This window comes from Pan troglodytes, chromosome 4, assembly GCF_028858775.2.
Source record: "Pan troglodytes isolate AG18354 chromosome 4, NHGRI_mPanTro3-v2.0_pri, whole genome shotgun sequence".
NCBI lineage: Eukaryota > Metazoa > Chordata > Mammalia > Primates > Hominidae > Pan > Pan troglodytes.
This window is the reverse complement of record NC_072402.2, coordinates 46706856-46727713: the sequence shown is the minus strand read 5'-3', so window position 1 is coordinate 46727713 and position 20858 is coordinate 46706856.

Below are 20858 nucleotides of genomic sequence, written 5' to 3'. Positions count from 1 at the left end.
TGTCAAAATAATAATAATAATAATAATAATAATAATAATAATAAAATAATGGCCTTATCCTACATTGTGTGCATCTTTTGAAAAGTTTGAGAAAGAAGAGTGCTTTCATCAAGATTCATGTTTTAGAAACACTACTCTGGTCTTGGGAGAGTTGAGGGTAGATTGGATAGAGTAAAATAAGAGACGGAGAGTGATTAGATGATATAAAAGTCGAATTCATTATTCTAACAAATATTTACTGAATGTCTATTACATGTCAGGCACTATTTCTAGGCTCTGGAAATATAGCATTAAACAAAACAGAAAGAAAATCCCTTTTCTCATGGAGTTGATGGAGAGAAAACAAGGTAAACAAATCTAATGAGGCTATGAGAACTTTTTCTCACTTAAAGCCTTCATGTAACTAGAAATACAAGAATTTAAGAATGTACCGGCTCAAAAACAAGACTGCAAAAAAACACTGATGCTATTTTTCTTCTCTTCATAATAGGAAGATTATTTCAAAGACAGGGTCATAACTGCTTTTCTTAAATTACTACTGCCTAATTCCATGTGAATTCAATCTGCATTGGGAAGGATTAGAGATAATAATAGGAAAGACTTTCTTAATAATATAAATCATCTCCAATGAAATGAATCCCTTCAATTATCTGTGGTTTTAGTCTTCCTGGGTATCTTTATAAAACTTAAGCTTGTTTCATGTCTTTGGTTTGGGCACTTCAGGTCTGGTTCACTCAAAGGCTAAAAAAATGTCCTTTATAGCAGTGGTGGTTCACAGGTTCTCCCTGTTAGGATCCTGTGATGGAGGGTCTGGCCTGGGCCTTTCATTTACCTGTTTTCTCTGCTTATGTAGACCATCCAGCTGATCTGTCTACACAGTTCCAGAAAGATGAAAAAGATCCTTGTCTGCAGCCCCACATTGTCTATGCTCTAAGTTTTTAATATTTTATAGGCTTCTCTTATTATTCAAGTAGACTCACAATCAGTAAATCCTGTGGTTCCCCTGAACTCAGTTGACATTATATCCATAGCCTCCTTGTTATTATTATTATTACAGATTTATTTGTATATTTGTATGCTTCAATCTAAGCATTACAGGGTTCTGACACTTTTCCCTGTATCTGTCTCCTGCCCTTGGTAGTCACGCAAGTCTCACAGGTCTGGGACCTTGCCCTGGTGGCTTTAATTCTTATTCATGCCCACTCTGCAAAATCATTTCCCTGTCTCCTTGGCATTGAGATTTTTCACAAATATGTGAAACAGTATTTGTGTATTAAAATGTACATGTTTGATGTGCTCTTGCAATCTCAGAGAACTGTTAAGAAGGTATGGAGAGAGGGAGGCTTTAATAGGTACTGCAGATTCTCCTTCTTGATCTTTCCATTCCTCTGGCTTTTAACATTTCCTGGGCTCAATTTTTCGCTTAACTTGGATGAAACTTATGGAAGAAAAGTAGTTCTCAATGTGAGAGGAGAAAGGAGTGTTAGAGTAGAGATGGCCCATGGGGAGCTGCCCACTCTGCGCACCTCTGTCTCTCTCTCTCTCCCCTGGAAGCCCAGTGCTTCTTGTTGCCACAGTGACCAGCGATGTGGTACTGAGGTGGCCTGCACGGCTTGCCCCTCCCAGGAGCTCTGCCCACCTAGGGTCTTTCTCTCAGCCCTCTCCTAATAAACCTTGTGGACATCGTGTCGCATTTCTCAGCACCTTCCTTTTATCCAGAAAATTCGTTCCAGCTAAGTCTTTTTTAAATTTCTGCCAAGGCATTATTGAATTACCCCTCTTAGATGAGCTTTGGATTTATGAATCATTAGCATCATAAGACAAAGTGATATTACAAATTATTAAAAATTACAGTCAAATTTAATAAATTATTACAGAAGACAGAACTACCAAAGAGAGATTTTTTTTTTTCCAGCATGGTCTTTTTGCCCGACACTGCCAAATCCTAGAAACCCCTTTCTCTGCCTCTGGAAAAGGCCTGCACAAGCCAGGACCCAGAAAGATGTGTACAGAGATCACACTAACAACATTTGTTCTGTTCCATTTGGTTTTTCTGCTCAGATGCAAAAGAAAGACCTCTGGATTCACAAAGCTCATTTACTCAAAGAGGAGATCCAAAATAAGTGGAAAAGATACTTACAGAGAAGTCAGGAAGATCATGGGTCGATGGCGTAAAATACAACTAATAAGAGAATCACCATGCGGGGTCTATATCAAAAGGTCAAAGACCATGACGTCCCAGGCATCGCCAGCCAGGTGTGCTTGAGAGGATACAGCTTTAGTCTCAGACAGATCCAGTTCAATTTCCTGCTCTTTTCCTTATTGGCTGGGTGGTCCTGGGCAAATTCCTTAATCTTGGGTCTCTCCTTTTTAAAAGCGACATAATACCCATTTTTCATGTAGTTCAAGGATTACAAATAATGTTTATGAAGTACTTAGCCCAGAGCCTAGAATATAAGAATGCTGAGTAAATGATAACTATTATGATTATAAGTATTGAACATTTTGCCAGAGACTAAATAGGCTGTAAATAGATTTATATTACTTGGATTTCACTGAAACCATAAACTTCCGTGAAAAGCAACACTGCACCTGTGCTTACTACATTCCACAAATGTTTTCGTAGTTAGAAAGTGCAGACCCTGAGCATCTAAAAGTGGATAAATTGCAACCAGATCAAATTAAATAGAGTGGAGACAAAACTGTTCATGGCCGTTCTAAAGTGCACCACTTCTCCAATCTCCATTTTAGCTGTAGGTTGGCGCCGCTATCTTGCCCTTTCTTTTCCAAGAAGGAAAACCTGATTAAGGTGGTTTCTCTTTCCATCTCTCCTTCAATCTAAGCATTACCGGGTTCTGACACTTTTCCCTCTATCTGTCTCCTGCCCTTGGTAGTCACACAAGTCTCATTCAATTTCTTACCCATTACTGCCAACAAAGAACTATGAGCCTTCACTTAAACCATCATTTTTCATTTTTCTACAGGGAATCTTGAATGCTAATGTTGACCCTGGTGCTTTTGCCCTTTGTCCCCATTTCACCCTTTTTTTTTTTTTTTGAGACAGAGTCTTGCTCTGTCACCCAGGCTGGAGTGCAGTGGCATGATCTTGGCTCACTGCAATCTCCACCTCCCAAGTTCAAGCAATTCTTCTGCCTCAGCCTCCCAAGTAGCTGGGACTACAGGTGCCTGCCACCATGCCCCACTAATTTTTATTAGAGATGGGGTTTCACCATATTGGCCAGGCTGGTCTCAAACTCCTGACCTCATGATCTGCCCACCTCAACCTCCCAAAGTGCTGGGATTATAGGCATGAGCTACCGCACCCTGCCCACCTCACCCTTTTTAACAATGAGAACGCACTGTGTGCCTGTCAGGTAGAGAAACTACCAAGATTATACAACCCTGTCTCCGCTATAGAGGAACTTGAAATTCAATGGGAAATAGAATTAAAGTTTTTGAATGGTGAAATAATAAAGGCAACATATGTTAGGTACTTCAAAATCATCTCTACCCTCTTGGAAATGCCGCCATGAATTTCAGTATTCTCTGATTCGGGCCCTGAGCAACACTGGCCAGGACAGACCTCTCTTTCCTCTCTGCCAACCTTCCCTCTTGTCTTCCCCTAGAAAGCTGCCATGGAGCCTTCATTGAACCCTTACCATGGGACAGCCACTGAGCTAAGAGCATTGCATGCATGAGCTCACATAATCCTCACAACACCAAATGGAGATATCATTAGCTCCATTTCACAGAAGAAGCAATCAAGGTTTACAGAGAATGGAGAACCTGGCAAAGTCATCCAGCCTGTGTGTGGTAGAAGAAGATTTGAATTAAATACTTTCCGCCTCCAAAGTCCTTGCTGTTAACTGAGCTGTGCTGCCTCCCAGATGGTCACAGTCATTGCTCCCTTCATCAGAATTTCCTCTTCTCTGTGCATGCTTTTTCTCACATGGGTAAGTATCAAAAACTTTTCCTGTTCTTGGATTTTAAGCCTTCTGGTTTTCTTTAAAGCACTCGGAAAATACTATCTTTTGCTGGAAGTTGTCCTGACTGAAGGGAGCTCAGTCAAAAACTCCCCATCTGCATCCCAGGCAAACTCGTTGTCCCTTCCACTCCTCAGCAGTCACTCAGGCATTAAATATTTATAGGATCTCATTCCTGCAAACCATTACCATCAGTGGTAGAACTGAACTGAACTCATTGACTGGAAATATATGGCTCTTGGTTCCTTTTTTTTTTTTGCTTCTTTAGTCCAGTCCCTTGGTTTATTTGTCTAATCGCTGTGCTGGTATAACACCGATTTAGTTATTATTGCTCTATAATAAATCTTAATAATGAAAGGGCAAGACCTTCTTTCTTCTTACTCATTGTTAGAAGTGTGTAGGCTATCCTTCCATATTTGTTAAACTTAATTTCATGAGAAGCCATTTTGTAATTTTATTGAAATTGCATGAAATCTACAGATGAATTTAGGAAGAAGTGACATCTCTATGGTATTGAGTCTTTCAAACCTTAGTATGGCACATCTCTTCCATAATACAAGTTTTTCTTTCATCCTTAAAGTTGTATAGTTTTCTATATAACAATCTTACAAAAATGTTTAATAAGTTTATTTCTTGGTGCCTTTCACTATTTCTTACTATTATGATTGTGTTCTTCTTTTCTATTGTATTTTCCATCTGGTTATTTTAAGAGCACCAGAAAGCTATTTTGTTTTTGCATGTTGATCTTTGTATCCTACAAACATTTCAAGGCCTCTTATTAGTTGTATTATTTGTTCATTCACTCTGATTTTTTGTATGCATATGTTATCTGCAAATTGGACAGTTTCCATTCTTTTAAATCTTTATACTTCATTTTTTATTGTCTTATTGAATTTACTAGGACCTGCCGCACAATATTCAGCAATAAGAATGACAGCAAACATCCTTATCCTATTCCTACTTGAAAAGAAATGTTTCCCATTTTACTATTAAGTATGATGTTAACCATAGATTTATGGTTTAGCTTAAGGATACTCCCTCCTTTTCGTAAGTTGCTTAAAATTTTTAATTATAAATGTATACTGAATTTTATTAAAGACTTATATATTCTAATAATATTTTAATGTGGTCATTTGAATTTTAATATTTAAAATATTGTTCCATTCCTAAGATATACCCTACTTGGTCACAGTGAAATATCTTTAAAAAATTTTTATTTTTCTATTATGTGGAATTTTGATTTGCTTATGTATTTTTTTCTTACTTTACCACTTGAGTTAATAAAAGTCATACAAAATGAGCTTTCTCTGTTTTTCTGTCCTCTGGAAAAAATAACTAAAGAGAATGATAATTTCTTCCTTGAAGTTTAGGCAAAAGAAGTTGTCCTTAAAACAATCTGGGCCTGGTTCTTCTTGGATTGGATGTGGAGATTTTCTTATTAACTCCATGTATTTAATAATTATTGATCTAGTGAAGTTCTCTATTAATATTAAGTAAATTTTATAATATATATGTTTTTCTACAAAGCTATCTATTTGACATATTTTCAGGCTTATTATTATATTACAAACTATTCATTTACCATTTTAACCATTTTTAATGCTTCCTATCTTTATACATATTAATTTTTTTCTAACATATTGTTTGCTTGATTCTCTTCATTTCATGCAGTTTGCCAGAGGTTTATTTATCTTATTATCATTTTCATATCTTTAACCAGTTTTTGTTTGCAGTGTTTTTTAATTGACCTATAAAAAACTGCACATATTTAAAGTATAAAATTTGATAAATTTAATCATATGCATACATCCAAAAAACCATCACCAAATTACCTGCAAACATTACTAGGAAATAAATGCAGGTTAATAGATATTTGTATTACTTTTGCAATTTTTTCCTTCCACTCCTCCTCACCTCCTATCTACTCTCAAACAACCACTGATCTGCTTTCTGTTAGGATTGATCTGTTTGCATTTCCTAGAATTTTTTATAAGTTGACTCATTTAGCAAATAATCATTTTGTATCATTTTTTTCACTCACACAAAATTATTTTGAGTTTTCTCCATGCTACAATGTGCATCAATAGTTCATTCCTTTTTTTGCTGAAGAGTATTCCATTATATGGATATATCATGGTTTTTTATTCGTTCACTTGTTGATTGACATGTGGGGTTTTTTTTGATATGAGCTGTTACAAGTAAGGTTGCTATGAACATTCATGTACAAGTCTTTGTATGGACATATGCTTTCCTTTCTTTTGGGTAAATACTTAGAAGTGAAGTAGCTGGATCATATGGTAGGTATATGTTTAAGTTTTTAGAAAACTGCCAAAATGAATTGCAAATTGGTTGTATAATTTTACATTTCCATTTGCAGCATATGAGAGTTCCATTTCCTCCACATCCCCACCAACACACAATATGGTCAGTCTTTGGAATTTTGGCCATTCTAATTGATATGTAGTTGTATCTCATTGTGGTTTTTATTTATATTTTCCTAATTACTAACAACGTTGAACATTGCTTCATGTGCATATTTGTCCTCTGCATATTTTCTTTAGTAAAGCATATTTTTAAATATTTTGCCCATTTTTTAGTTGGGTTGTTTTCTTATTTTTGAGATTTAAGATTTTTTTCAAAAAAATATTCTAGATAAGTCTACTATAAATATTTGCAAATACATTTCCCCAGACTTCGTCTTGTCTTTTCATTCTCTTAACAATGTATTTTGAAGAGTAGACATTTTTAATTTGGATGAAAGCCAATTTAACAATTTGTTCTTTTATGGATTGCTATGTTTCTGTTGTATATAAAAGATATTTACCTAACCTAAGGTCACAAAAGTTTTCTCCTAATGTATCTGTATTAGTCCGTTTTCACACTATTATAAAGAAATACTGTCCCTGTTTGCAGATGACATGATTGTATATCTAGAAAACCCCATTGTCTCAGCCCAAAATCTCCTTAAGCTGATAAGCAACTTCAGCAAAGTCTCAGGATACAAAATCGATGTACAAAAATCACAGCATTCTTATACACCAATAACAGACAAACAGAGAGCCAAATCATGAGTAAACTACCATTCACAATTGCTTCAAAGAGAATAAAATACCTAGGAATCCAACTTACAAGGGACGTGAAGGACCTCTTCAAGGAGAACTACAAACCACTGCTCAATGAAATAAAAGAGGATACAAACAAATGGAAGAACATTCCATGCTCATGGGTAGGAAGAATCAATATGGTGAAAATGGCCATACTGCCCAAGGTAATTTATAGATTCAGTGCCATCCCCATCAGGCTACCAATGACTTTCTTCACAGAATTGGAAAAAACTACTTTAAAGTTCATATGGAACCAAAAAAGAGCCTGCATCGCCAATACAATCCTAAGCCGAAAGAACAAAGCCGGAGGCATCACGCTACCTGACTTCAAACTATATTACAAGGCTACAGTAACCAAAACAGCATGACACTGGTACCAAAACAGAGATATAGATCAATGGAACAGAACAGAGCTCCCAGAAATAATGCCACATATCTACAACCATCTGATCTTTGACAAACCTGACAAAAACAAGCAATGGGGAAAGGATCCCTATTTAATAAATGGTGCTGGGGAAACTGGCTAGCCATATGTAGAAAGCTGAAACTGGATCTCTTCCTTACACCTTATACAAAAATTAATTCAAGATAGATTAAAGACTTACATGTTAGACCTAAAACCATAAAAACCCTAGAAGAAAACCTAGGCAATACTATTCAGGACATAGGCATGGACAAGGACTTCACGTCTAAAACACCAAAAGCAATGGCAACAAAAGCCAAAATTGACAAATGGGATCTAATTAAACTAAAGAGCTTCTGCACTGCAAATGAAACTACCATCAGAGTGAACAGGCAACCTACAAAATGGGAGAAAATTTTCACAACCTACTCATCTGACAAAGGGCTAATATCCAGAATCTACAATGAACTCAAACAAATTTATAAGAAAAAAACAACCCCATCAAAAAGTGGGAGAAGGATATGAACAGACACTTCTCAAAAGAAGACATTTATGCAGCCAAAAAACACATGATCATCATCACTGGCCATCAGAGAAATGCAAATCAAAATCACAATGAGATACCATCTCACATCAGTTAGAATGGCGATCATTAAAAGTCAGGAAACAACAGGTGCTGGAGAGGATGTGGAGAAATAGGAACACTTTTACACTGTTGGTGGGACTGTAAACTAGTTCAACCATTGTGGAAGTCAGTGTGGCAATTCCTCAGTGATCTAGAGCTAGAAATACCATTTGACCCAGCCATCCCATTACTGGGTATATACCCAAAGGACTATAAATCATGCTGCTATAAAGACACATGCACACGTATGTTTATTGCGGCACTATTCACAATAGCAAAGACTTCGAACCAACCCAAATGTCCAACAATGATAGACTGGATTAAGAAAATGTGGCACATATACACCATGGAATACTATGCAGCCATAAAAAATGATGAGTTCATGTCCTTTGTAGGGACATGGATGAAACTGGAAACCATCATTCTCAGCAAACTATCGCAAGGACAAAAAACCAAACACCGCATGTTCTCACTCATAGGTGGGAATTGAACAATGAGAACACATGGACACAGGAAGGGGAACATCACACTCCGGGGACTGTTGTGGGGTGGGGGGAGGGGGGAGGGATAGCATTAGGAGATATACCTAATGGTAAATAACGAGTTAATGGGTGCAGCACACCAACATGGCACATGTATACATATGTAACAAACCTGCACATTGTGCACATGTACCCTAAAACTTAAAGTATAATAATAAAATTTTAAAAAAGAAAAAAAAAAAGAAATACCTGAGACAGGGTAATTCATAAAGGAAAGAGGTTTAATTGACTTACAGTTCCACATGGCTGGGGAGGCCTCATGAACTTACAATCATAGCAGAAGGCAAAGAGGAAGCAAGGACCTTCTCATGGCGGCAGGAGACAGAAGCAAGCAGAGGAAATGCCAGATGCTTATAAAAACATCAGATCACATGAGAACTCACTGACTATCACGAGAATAGCATGAGGGAAACAGCCCCCATGATCCAATCACCTCCCTCCCTTGACATGTGGGGATTACAATTTCGGATGAGATTTGGATGGGAACACAGAGCCAAACCATATCAGTATTCTAGAAATATTGTGGAAGTCTTACAATTAGGTCCATGATTTATTTTGAGTTAATTTTTGTATAATGTATGAGATATGGAGAAAAATTTAATTTTTTTCATATGAATATCCAATTGTTTCAACACCATTTATTTTAAAGACTAACCTTTCCCCAACTGAATTGTCTTTACACCTTTGTATAACACCAGTTTTTCATATATGTGCAGGTTTATTACTGGGATCTACATTTAATTCTATTAATCTATTTGTCTATCATTATGCCAATACCATATTGTCTTGATTGATGTCGTTTTATAATAAGTCTTGAAATCAGTTAACTTTAGCCTTCCAATCTTGTCCTTTTTCAAGGTTGTTTGGCTATTGTAGGTCCTCTGTATTTCCATGTGAATTTTAGAATTAGTGTGTCAATTCCACCCACACCCAACCCATAGCCTTTAAAATGCCTACTTGAATTTTAATTGGAATTGCATTGGATGCATAGATGAACTTGGATAGAACTGATATCTTGACAATATTGAGTCTTCTGACACAAGAACACAAGATATCTTTAAATTAGGTCATTGTATTAGTCTGTTCTCATGCTGCTAATAAAGACATACCTGAGATTGGGTAATTTACAAAGGAAAAGAGGTTTAATTGACTCACAGTTCCACATGGCTATGGAGACCTCACAATCATGGCAGAAGGTGAATGAGGAGCAAAGTCATGTCTTACATGGCAGCTGGCAAGGGAGTGTGTACATGGGAACTCCCCTTTACAAAACCATCAGATCTCATGTATCACGAGAACAGCACAGGAAAGACCCACCCCTGCCCCTGCCATGATTCCATTACCTCCCACCAGATCTCTCTCAAGACACATGGGAATTATGGGAGCTACAATTCAAGATGATATTTGGGTGGGGACACAGCCAAACCATATCAGTCTTATTCAATGTTTCTCAGGAGGGTTTTAGAGATTTTACTATACAGGTATTTCATATCTTTTCCCAGATTTATATCTAAATAGTTCATATTTTAGAGGCTAGTGTAAATGTTTTTTTAATTTCTATTTCTGATTGTTGCTAGCATATAGAAATATAATTGTTTTGTATATTGACCTTGTATTCTCAGTCTTTCTGAACTTACTTATTCTAGTAGTTTTGGGGTAGATTTCATCAGATTTTCTGCATAGATAGTCATGTTTTCTGAGGATAAAGCAGCGATACTTATTCCTTTACAGTCAGGTGTTGTGTGTCTCTTTTTCCTGCCTTATTGTACTGGAGAGGATACCAGTGCAATATTCAAAGTGGAGAGGAGTTTTTTCAATAAACAAACAAACATTAAAGTAGATATTATTGTCATGTTCCTGATCTTAAGCATTTTCAGGGAGGCGGCAAGAGAAGAACCATCCAAGAATCTAAATTCAAAAGGATCTGAATTTTAAACTATTGTGATTAACTAAGGCATTCAAATATAAATCCTATTGGGTAAAATGCTACATGAAATATTGAAGCTTATTTTAGATTTCTCTACTTTCGATTTAGTGGAGTTTCTAAGGAAGATCCTTAGTAAGATGTACATGTGTGAGATATTTGAAAAGAAGAAACCAGTATGGATATTGGAATCATCACATCTGTCCATTAAATGTCACTCAGACAAATGTCAGGAAGAGGAGAGGTCAATGGGAACAAACATTGTACCTCAGTAGCTTCCAACTTCCTGTTCTTTGCATTACAGCACTACCAGGAACTGTAATGAGAAATGCCACTTCTAGAGATATTGAGTAACTTTGCTCTGGGCATCTAAAAAAAATGTACGTAAACATGCGTGTACACACACACCACCTGCCATATCTGAGTTTTCATGGGGGCACTTATGAAGGTGACTTCATATCAGAATGGAAATTTGGGATTCATAATAATATTGTTATTGTGATTACTCGAAATACCTTTATCAGACTGCACTCAGAAGGAACCTGAACTAAATGTTCTAAGAGGCTCCTATGGTTTAATAGGTGGCTCAAATAATTTTTCATCACCTTTGAATGCAGGATTAGATGAGTTTTGAACAGATCTTGGTGGTGCTGGCTCTGGTTAGAGCACACCACAACTGAGACACCTGGCTGAGGCCCAGGCTGGAGGAGAAGGCTTATGATTGGCCCAGACAAGACAAATGGTATGAAGTGTGCTCAAACCAAATGATCCCTGCTCAGAGTGAAGCTGGCAATGACCCAGGGACTATCACAAGAGTCCTCAGTCAATCTGGGCCAAGATCATCAAGTTATAGGATATTTAAATTATGAGGGTCTTTAGAGGTTCATTTATTCCAACCCTTTCATTTCATTGCTGAAGATACTGAGGCCTGAAGTAAACAGACTTATCCAAGCTCTCCCAGCTGATTATCAATGGAATCAAGCTAAGAACTCAGCTCTTCTGACCCCTGGTCAAACGCTCTTCCTACAACACAGTATTCTTTCCTATAATTGGTTGATATCTGCCACCACCTGCCTTGTCAAATATTAAAGTAAGTGAGGAAAAAGTATGGGTTGACCTAAATTGTCTGAATAATAGAGAGTAACTGCTACCCAGGCATAGCCACATATGGAAGCTGACCATCTAGAGAGTAATATATTCAAACACTCTCTAATTATAAATCCCTCTGGAAATGAATAGCAAGCAAATAATTTCCCCTTAGGGAACTCAGTATGCCTCACCATTTCTTCCAGACGTTCTCCAACTCCCTTTACCTACTATCACTATAATGCTCAGCTTATCATGCCATGAGCAGGCACATTCTCTATTTGAGGAAGAAAATCAATGTATGGGTTAGAGATCTCTGGTCCAGTTTCTTAGGTCCATACTAGAAAACAACCAATAGCCAGCTCCATAAACACAGAAGCATCTGTCTGAATTATTGAATCTGAAAAACGTGTGCTCAGGGACTTTTTTCTTTCTTTCTTTCTTTCTTTCTTTCTTTCTTTCTTTCTTTCCTTTCTTTCTTTCTTGTTTGTTGTTATATGACTGCTATTGTCTGATTGTTTATGCACCCCCCGCCCCCAAATTCATATGTTGAAGTCTTCATTCCCAAGGTGATGGTATTAGGAGGTGGGGCCTTTGTGAGGTGATTAGGTCATAGGGGCAGAGCCCTCATGAATGGGCTTAGTGTCCTTATATAAGAGGCCCTAGAGAAACCCTCCCCAACCCCGCCACCCATTTTACCATGTGAGGACACAGTGAGAAGACACTATGAACGAGAAAGTGTGCCCTCACCAGACACGAAATCTGCTGGCACCTTGATCTTGAATTGTCCCGCCTTAAGAAGTACGAGAAATAAATTTCTGTTGTTTATAAGCTACTCACCTTATGATATCTTGTTATAACATCTGGAAAATAGACTAAGACAGTGACCTAGAGCAAGTTACCATTCTGTCTCAATTTCCTTGCACACAGAAAGGAAATAATAACATCTTCCTCATAGGCCTCTTTAAATGAACTGGTAAGTTATCTAATCCATGCAAATGTCACTTCTTTCTTCTGCCTTCTACTCCTTCATCCAAGGTTTAAAAATTCTTTCAATGATGATTATTATGGTAATAAGAACAACAGTTCTTAAGTACTCTTCACTTTGGCCAGTCAGCAAAGAAATTGCTTTTAACAGAACTGTTTTCTAACTTCAGCTCGGCATTCACCAGCTGACGACTTTGATTATCAGCACCAGAAGTTTCATCCACTTAAGAACATGAGGCAAATCTGAGATATGTTAACAAGGCAGTAGACATGTGTTGTGCACTCTTTAAGTGTTTACCATCTGAAGACCACCAGGATGAATAAACCATATATCTGTGGGTGTCTTTATGGTTCTGAGATTCTTTGGTCATCACCATTAGCTATCGAAGGTGCACTGCCTATTGAAAAAGGAAGGTTACTTGCTTCAGCCCTGCTCTCTGCCTGGTCACAGTATGTTAGTCTGGGTCCTCTGAGTAGCAGGTATCCAGAGAGGGTTAAATATGCAAGTATTTTATTAAGGCAAACTCCTGTGAGGGAACATGGGAAAGGAGCCAGGAGAGGCTATGAGAGTTATCATATCCTTATGTAGGTCTGACCCTTGTGAAGGACAGAAGGAAGAAGGCAAGTTGGGTGGGAGAATCTTAAATGGCAGTGCAGGGTCAAAGAAGTTCAGCAACACAGCTAGGGAATTACACAGCTCAAGGTGTCCACCAGAGGAGTCCTCCCCCACAGGAATGAGCCATCCTCGGGATCCCTGCTGGGCTCAGTCATTGGTTGGCAGCAGCCTACAGCAAGTATGGCTTCAGCACCAATTCCAGTATGGATTTCCAGGCTCAGCAGCCGAGACCTTCAGTCAATTCTGCTCCTGCGGTGAGAGATCTGAGAGGCACATCCTCATGGCTACCTCAAATACTACAACCAGCAGCAACATTGCTAAATACATAAAGTACACATCGGTAACAAACTAAAATGTCAATTGACACAAGTAAGATGGCAGTTCATCATTTTGCCACCTCAGGTTCTCTCATTTGTAAACTAAAAAACAGTAATAGCAAAACAGTAATCTAAAAGTTTGCTTTCATCCTGGACTGCTAGGAATACACCATAATATTCGCAACCACTGATGAGCACTTCTCACTTCATATACAACGTCTTGCTTAATCTTTATGTAAATCCTATTGAGGAAATATTATCTGCAGTTTGCAGATGGAGAAACTGAGCCTTAGCCAGGTTATGTAACTTGTTCAAGGTTATACGACTAGTAAATGGTGAAACTGAAATTGAAAAAATAGACTGATTCTAAAGCACATGCGCAAAGCCACTCCTCCCTATTCTCCCTTCCTTTGTGGAAGTTTGAAAACCCAGAAAAAAACAGCAACAATCTAAGTGGCCATTTAAACCTCAGTGAGGTCAACTTGATCCTAGCTGAGACACAGTCACCATTAATTGTTACATTAATTCACCAACTCAGCTCTCATGTATCTATTTTCTCCACTGTGGGTGAGAAATTATGAGTACTTATCCTCATTTTTTTTCTAAAATATACAAAACACAGTAACAATCTATTTTCTAAGCACTGACAATGCAGTAAATTTTTCTAAAGCTTTAGGAGACTGATGGAGCCCTACAGCTGTTTCTCAAAACCATGTCTCCAAATAACACAGCAGAAAAAGGTTGTCTGATAGATTAGAAACCGTACCTTTGCCCTCTGTGGCTAAACCCCAAAGTTTTCCCAAGCCTCTCTATCTTAGCTTCCATGTTCAGTCAGTCAGTCAACCTGTGAATAACACTTACTGAGACTCCACTGGGTGTTGGAGATAGGGCACAAAGAAAATAGAGGCTTCAGCTCCCATCCCTGAGAACATTACAATCAATTTCGGGAAGTGGAAGATACACTCATGATGGAAATGTAAGATCACTTTAAGCAATGTGCAAACATATTCAAATGCATGTGGGTCAATGTGACCACAAAAGGAGAAATGTCATGTAACTTTTACCATGGGACAGCACAGCTGACTGCAGGAGACTGCTGTGGGCATTCAGTCTGCACCAGGAGTTCTAGTCTTTGTTTTGCTCTGACACTGTGAACTTGAGCTTGCCACTGAATATTTCTGGAATTCCACTTCTTCTCTGTAAAATGAAGCAGTTGGTCAAGACGAGTGATTTTCAAACTCTGCAAAGCTGAAAACCGCTATTTTTTCTCCTCCTAGATGAACCATAATATAAGTTTGAATTAAGGCGCCCTCTATATCCCCTCAGAAGTCCCTTAGGCTGTGCATGAAATTGTGGAGTTCCCAAGGACACATTTCAAAACTTCTAGTCTGGACACTCTCTAAGATACTTTCTTACATTAATATGTGATGATTCTGTGAATCCCAGAGCATGGGCAGCTTAATGTAGGAAACAGATTTTAGTTCTTTTCAGATTTGAATTCAACTCAATTTATAAATCAATAGTACTATAGTAGAAGTAGAGACATTATATCTTTCTACTGTAGAAGATGTGAGATCAATAACCCATTAGACAAGCAATCTGGGTCATTCTTAACCCAGATTTATAATATTCATAAACATTTACTGAGCATCTTCTACATGCCAAGCATTATATATATACTGGGTGCTGGGATTTAAATCCCTGGAGGAGTACTCAATCTAATAGGTTTTGGACCAGAAAATGTTCTTTATTTTGAGAAGCCCCAAAGAAGGCAGAGTGTTCTCAATGACAGCTTTTAAGCCATGGGTTATTTATTTTATCTAAATGGAACTACTCTGGATGGATTGAACATGCACAACACAGCCTAAGGAAGATCTGTTCAATCTGTCCCAGCATGGAGAGACTGGTGGAGTCCTGCCTCCACGCCTGGGACACATTATGTGTACTTCATCATTTAGAGACAGAAGGTAGATGGAAAATGCTCTATATGAACAAGCTTCACTGGTTATTTTATCCTGAAACATGGCTCAACAAGGAAAACACTCTGTCGCTACCACCCTAACCACTCCCAAATCCACTCGTTACTCCTGCATGTTAATCTACTGGAAGATAAAAAATGGGCCACAAAATAGCCATCGACTGGAGGACCAGGAGTTCGGACATGTTTTATGAGGGTTCTTGCCTGTAGAACCCAAAACCTCTTGTTTGTTAATGGTTAAATTAAATCTTGCTATGTCTCAGGACTAGGGCAATATGGCTGTTGACTCAATGAGAATCTTACAAGATCAAACATCAAATTCTAACACAACAAGAAGAAAAATGAATATGTACATTTTTGAAGCATTGCAATGAAAATGATCTTCAGAGAATAGATAACAATGCATAATATGAAAGGAAGCTCTTTTTATAAGTATACAGTTATATATATTTATATTTGTTATATGTATTTTTTAAATATATGTATGTATTAAATTGTATATTTATATACACACATTTAAATATAAATAAATCAATCTATGTATAAGTATTATATATATATTCTTTTTTATAATAATATATTTGCATTATATAATGTTATATATACTACATGTAATAATATAATATATATATTTATATATTATTTATATTTTTATATAATCGTAATATAGAAGGAGCTCTTTAAATATCTTTCTTTGGTTGGCACAGAGATCACTTTGAAGCTGAACACACATAAAGTTATTCACATAACCAGGTTAACTCCTCCAGGCTATGAGAAGTCCTACCTAGCGTTTTGTGCACACCCACCTTAATACAATTGCAAGTACCATCCTCTTGCTAAGAGGCCGAGAAGTAATGAATTCTGGGAAGTGGAGTATATAGTGATATATATATCAGTATCTATCTATATATATATAAAATTGTATACACAGCCCATAGGTCAGTGTCTTTTTATCACTAGCCATTGACAAAAGTTTATTTATTTTAATAAATCATTTCTTCTTGTAGAAAATTTCAAATGCATACAAAGGTAGAGACGATAAGATAATAAACTCCCAATACCATTATGTAACTTCACCAATTATCAACCAAAAGCCACTTTTATTTCATTTATATGCCTACCTACTTTCTTTTGGAGCAAACTATAACATTACATCATTTCATTCTTAAATATTTTGGTGTATATCTCTAAAAGATAATAAATCTTTAAAAAAAACCCTGAGACCATTATCACACTTAAAAAATGAGTTAACAGTAATTCCTCACATCAAATATCCAGGCAGTTTTCAAATTTTCCACATTGTCTTATAATTTTTACATGATTTTTATTCCAATTAGCTTTAAGTAAGTGCTTTGCAGTTGACTGATATGTCTCTGAAGTCCCTTTTCAACTGCACTAGAAGCAGCCAATAAGGATATAATGTGAGCCACCCATGTAATACTAAATTGTCTAATAGCCACATTTTAAGTGTTAAAAATGGCAAAATTCATTTTAATAATATATTTTATTTAACCCAATATATGAAAAATATTATTTCAACGTGAAACCTATATAAAAATTATCACTTTTTTTGTATTAAGTCTTGAAAGTTGGTATATACTTTGTACTTACAGTATATCTCAATTCATACTAGCTGTATTTCAGGTGCTCATGTACCTAGTGGCTACCTATTGGTATGAATTGTAGGTTCCCTCTCCAAGGCCTAAGTTTTTAGTAATCAAAAAACAAAGTAGCATAGGAACAATTTTTATGTAACTCTTTCTTACAAAGTGATAAGATTCCCAACAGTATGACATATGCATGTTTTGGCCTGTGCATCCCCAAATATTGAGACACACTCGTGTGCCCATAGTTTATTTGGGAATATGATCCTTCATAACAGGAGTACGTGGCAGGTGGCAGGAGAGTAAAACATGAAAGGAGGGAAAACTTGTTCAAAATTATGTTGTAGAGTTGGCCTCTGCTACAGGCTACTGTGATTTATTCTACTGGGGCCTTCTGGTCACCTGCGGGCAAACAGTAAAGCTTGTCTACAATGGCTCCCACCTGCCAGTGCCAGAAGATGGCCTCTTGGGTATTATGGCCCTCATGTTTCTAGAAGTAAATGTGTGAGTGAGTGTCCAACAGTTCTGTGGAATGGAAAAGCCCAAGAGAGGAAGCAAGAGGTATCTGACTGGGCCAGAGAAAAAGTGCTGGCGGAAGGAGAGGAAGGGGGTGTGCTGGTGACCTGTTCTAGCTGTGCTGATGTGAGCAAAGCCTGCAGGGCACAGACCACCCACTGCAGCAGTGGCAAGAATTAAAAAGTAAGGTCGAGAGGTTTCTGGTGTTCATGAGGATGCACTTGCAACTTGAAAGTAAATATATGTTAGATGGAAACCATTTCTACAGAGATAGGATGGCCGTGATGGGGGATGGGGAACGTGGTTAAGGAGGCATTAAAAAGCCATGCATGGTGGCTCACACCTATAATCCCAGCACTTTGGGAGGCCCAAATGGGAAGATCACTTGAGCCCAGCAGTTCGTAACCAGCCTGGGCAACATAGCAAAACCCTGCCTGTCTCTATTTTTAATTTTTTTAAAATTTGTTTTATAAAAGAAGGCAGCATCAGAAGAGGCAGGAAGAGACTGTACTGAAAATATTACTCCAGCTCAACTCCCGTATATGCTACTGTTTTTTTAAAGCCACGTAACTCTTCAAATACAATCAATAATATTTGAAATACCAATCAGAATATGTAATGTTCTGGTTTTCATGTGCTTATCTTTATTATATTATTTTATCATTCTGGAATTAATCAGGTTTTCACAATATGGACAATAACCAATCAATTCCTAGACATCAAATATACTTAATAAGCAATATATTTCTGCCACTTGTAGTTGATATAATTTTGTGAAATTGTTTAATCAGAGCTGGAAAAGACCTTAGAAAGAAGTGATACGTCAAACCAATGCCACTAAGTGATGTAAAAGTTCCCTTGAGAGCCTTCCTTAGAAATGGTCCTTCAATGTGTGCTGCTACCAGAGAATCAATGTGAAATACCTAGCTTAGTTCTGAGCATCTGCCTGAGTACTACTGCCTGAGTACTTCCAGTTGTCATAAAGCTAGGCTGCTTATCCACCCTCCACTAGTTAAATGCTGCTGTCTAAAGCATGACATACTTTAGTCTGAAAATGTTCAGTTCAAGGATGCTATGTTCTGCAACATACCTTTTACCAATTCTGCATAGTAAAAAGTTTATGGTCCTATGTATCTGCCTAGTCACCATACTATACCAGATAAGTCATCTGTAAGAGTGAGTTTTACTGTGCCTCGAAATGTCTGTGATGGTTATAAAAGTAATTGTGTTTATGAATACTGCACACATTATGGGATCTTATTTTCTTTACATATCAAAGTCTGATTCTTGTTGAGTGGCTGAATAAAAATATTACTGCACTGGGACAAAAATGATTAATCTGGAAATGTGAATGGACTTGGCCATTCTTCTAGCATCCCAAAGATCATTCCGCAATTTCTAACCAATTCCTCGTCTACACCCTTCCTGAAGGGAATAGGTAATTTATAGTGAAGAGAAGCTAAGTTTATCTACATAATAAAGGGCTAAGAGAAATCCTGTAGAGGCAGGAAAGGAGGGAAGAAAGCCCTGTAGGGTAGGAGAGGAAGAAAAGTATTGTTTTGGGAGTTGGGGGTAAGGAGATAACAGAGAGGATCTGACTGCTAGGATATGTGAAGGAAATGGAGAAGAGGGAAAGATATCAACATCGCTGTGGACTGAGGAGTAGACTCCCCTTTAATGTTCTTTATGAGAAATTGTAAAGAAATGTCTTTTTAATTAATGTTGGTCTTTGAACTGTTCTTAATTGCTCTGTGAATATTTGTGTTTCTGGGGGTTATACTACTCTCCTCCAAATGAAGCCCAAGTTCAATGAGATATTAACCAAGTAAGTGAAGGTAGCCCATTGCTGATTTATTGGCCTCATATCTTATTTTTCATGTTTGTATTAGCTGCTTTTTCTCAGAGCTGCATTTGAAAAAAAAAAAAAAAACACCTTTCTTGGCTTAGCTTTTGAAACATTTCTTCTGAGTGCAACAGCTATTGTGGTTAAGTTGCCACTGCATTGTGAGTTGTTTCATTTTATTCACCAGACCCATATTGAGTGCCAACCATATGTCAGGCTCAGTGCTAAGACTGACGGGCAGCTATAATCCATGAATCCATGATCAGAGCTTGCATGGAAAGCAAGTGATGGTACTGGAGTATGCTCCAGGGCACCTGAGCAGGAATGTTTAAAAATGCATATATGTTAATAGTGTTCACAGTACTGCAAGCCATGATCTTAGGAATCTTATTATGCTTGTTATTGCCAAGTCAGAGTACCCACCAAGAAATTTCAACACTTTGGGTAGTTATACACAAAGATGGATGAAAAGGGAAAAATTCAGTCACTCATCCAGATCTATTGCTAATATTATGAAATTTCTCGGCAACTGTCTGATTTCCTTTGCTTTCATCTTGAAGTTTGGCCTCATGGAGCCATATGTTGAGTGTAAGCATGTTCAGGAATGCATATCCTCAGCTTCAAGGACATTTTCATTTGATTGGAGGTGATAACACAACTGGAATTGAGTTATGGCACTGGATGCATCCCTCCCATTCCAGTAAAAATGGTTGGAGGATGTTCAACACCTGAAATTAACCAGATCTTCAAGTTATACATCTCATCATTAAATTTATCACTACAGAACGTGAATTTTCCTGACATGGAAAGCTTTTTTAAATAAATGCTTAGAGCTGGGAAGATGCCCAGCACATTAATCCTTGAACCATACAAAGGGAATCGTTTTGTAAATGGAAATAAGTCCTTTAATATAAACTGGGCGACCATTCAATCACTAAGCCTTGCTTTGCAGTATCCTATTTAATCCACTGAGTGTTCTGTTCTTTTCCATTCATCTAGCTTGAGCCACAAATATGTTGCTTCTCGTTTTGCCCTCGGATATTTTTTTTCTTATCATGACTTAGAGGCAGCCAGAAGAATAGTATCAGTGCCTAGAAATGAATTATGAATCACTCAGTAGTTTCAAAATCCAAAGGGATAAGAAAAGTCATAATCCCAAATATACCAGTCATTCTTCTTTACTTCACTTTTTGCAAGAAAAATGTTATAATTTGAAAACTTGCTACAAAATTTTCTTGTTGAAGTCAGAGACGTGGATATTCTGGAAAGAAGATGTAAGAGTAAAAACGTGAGAGAGACAAACAAGCAAGTGTGTTAAATGCATCTTCAT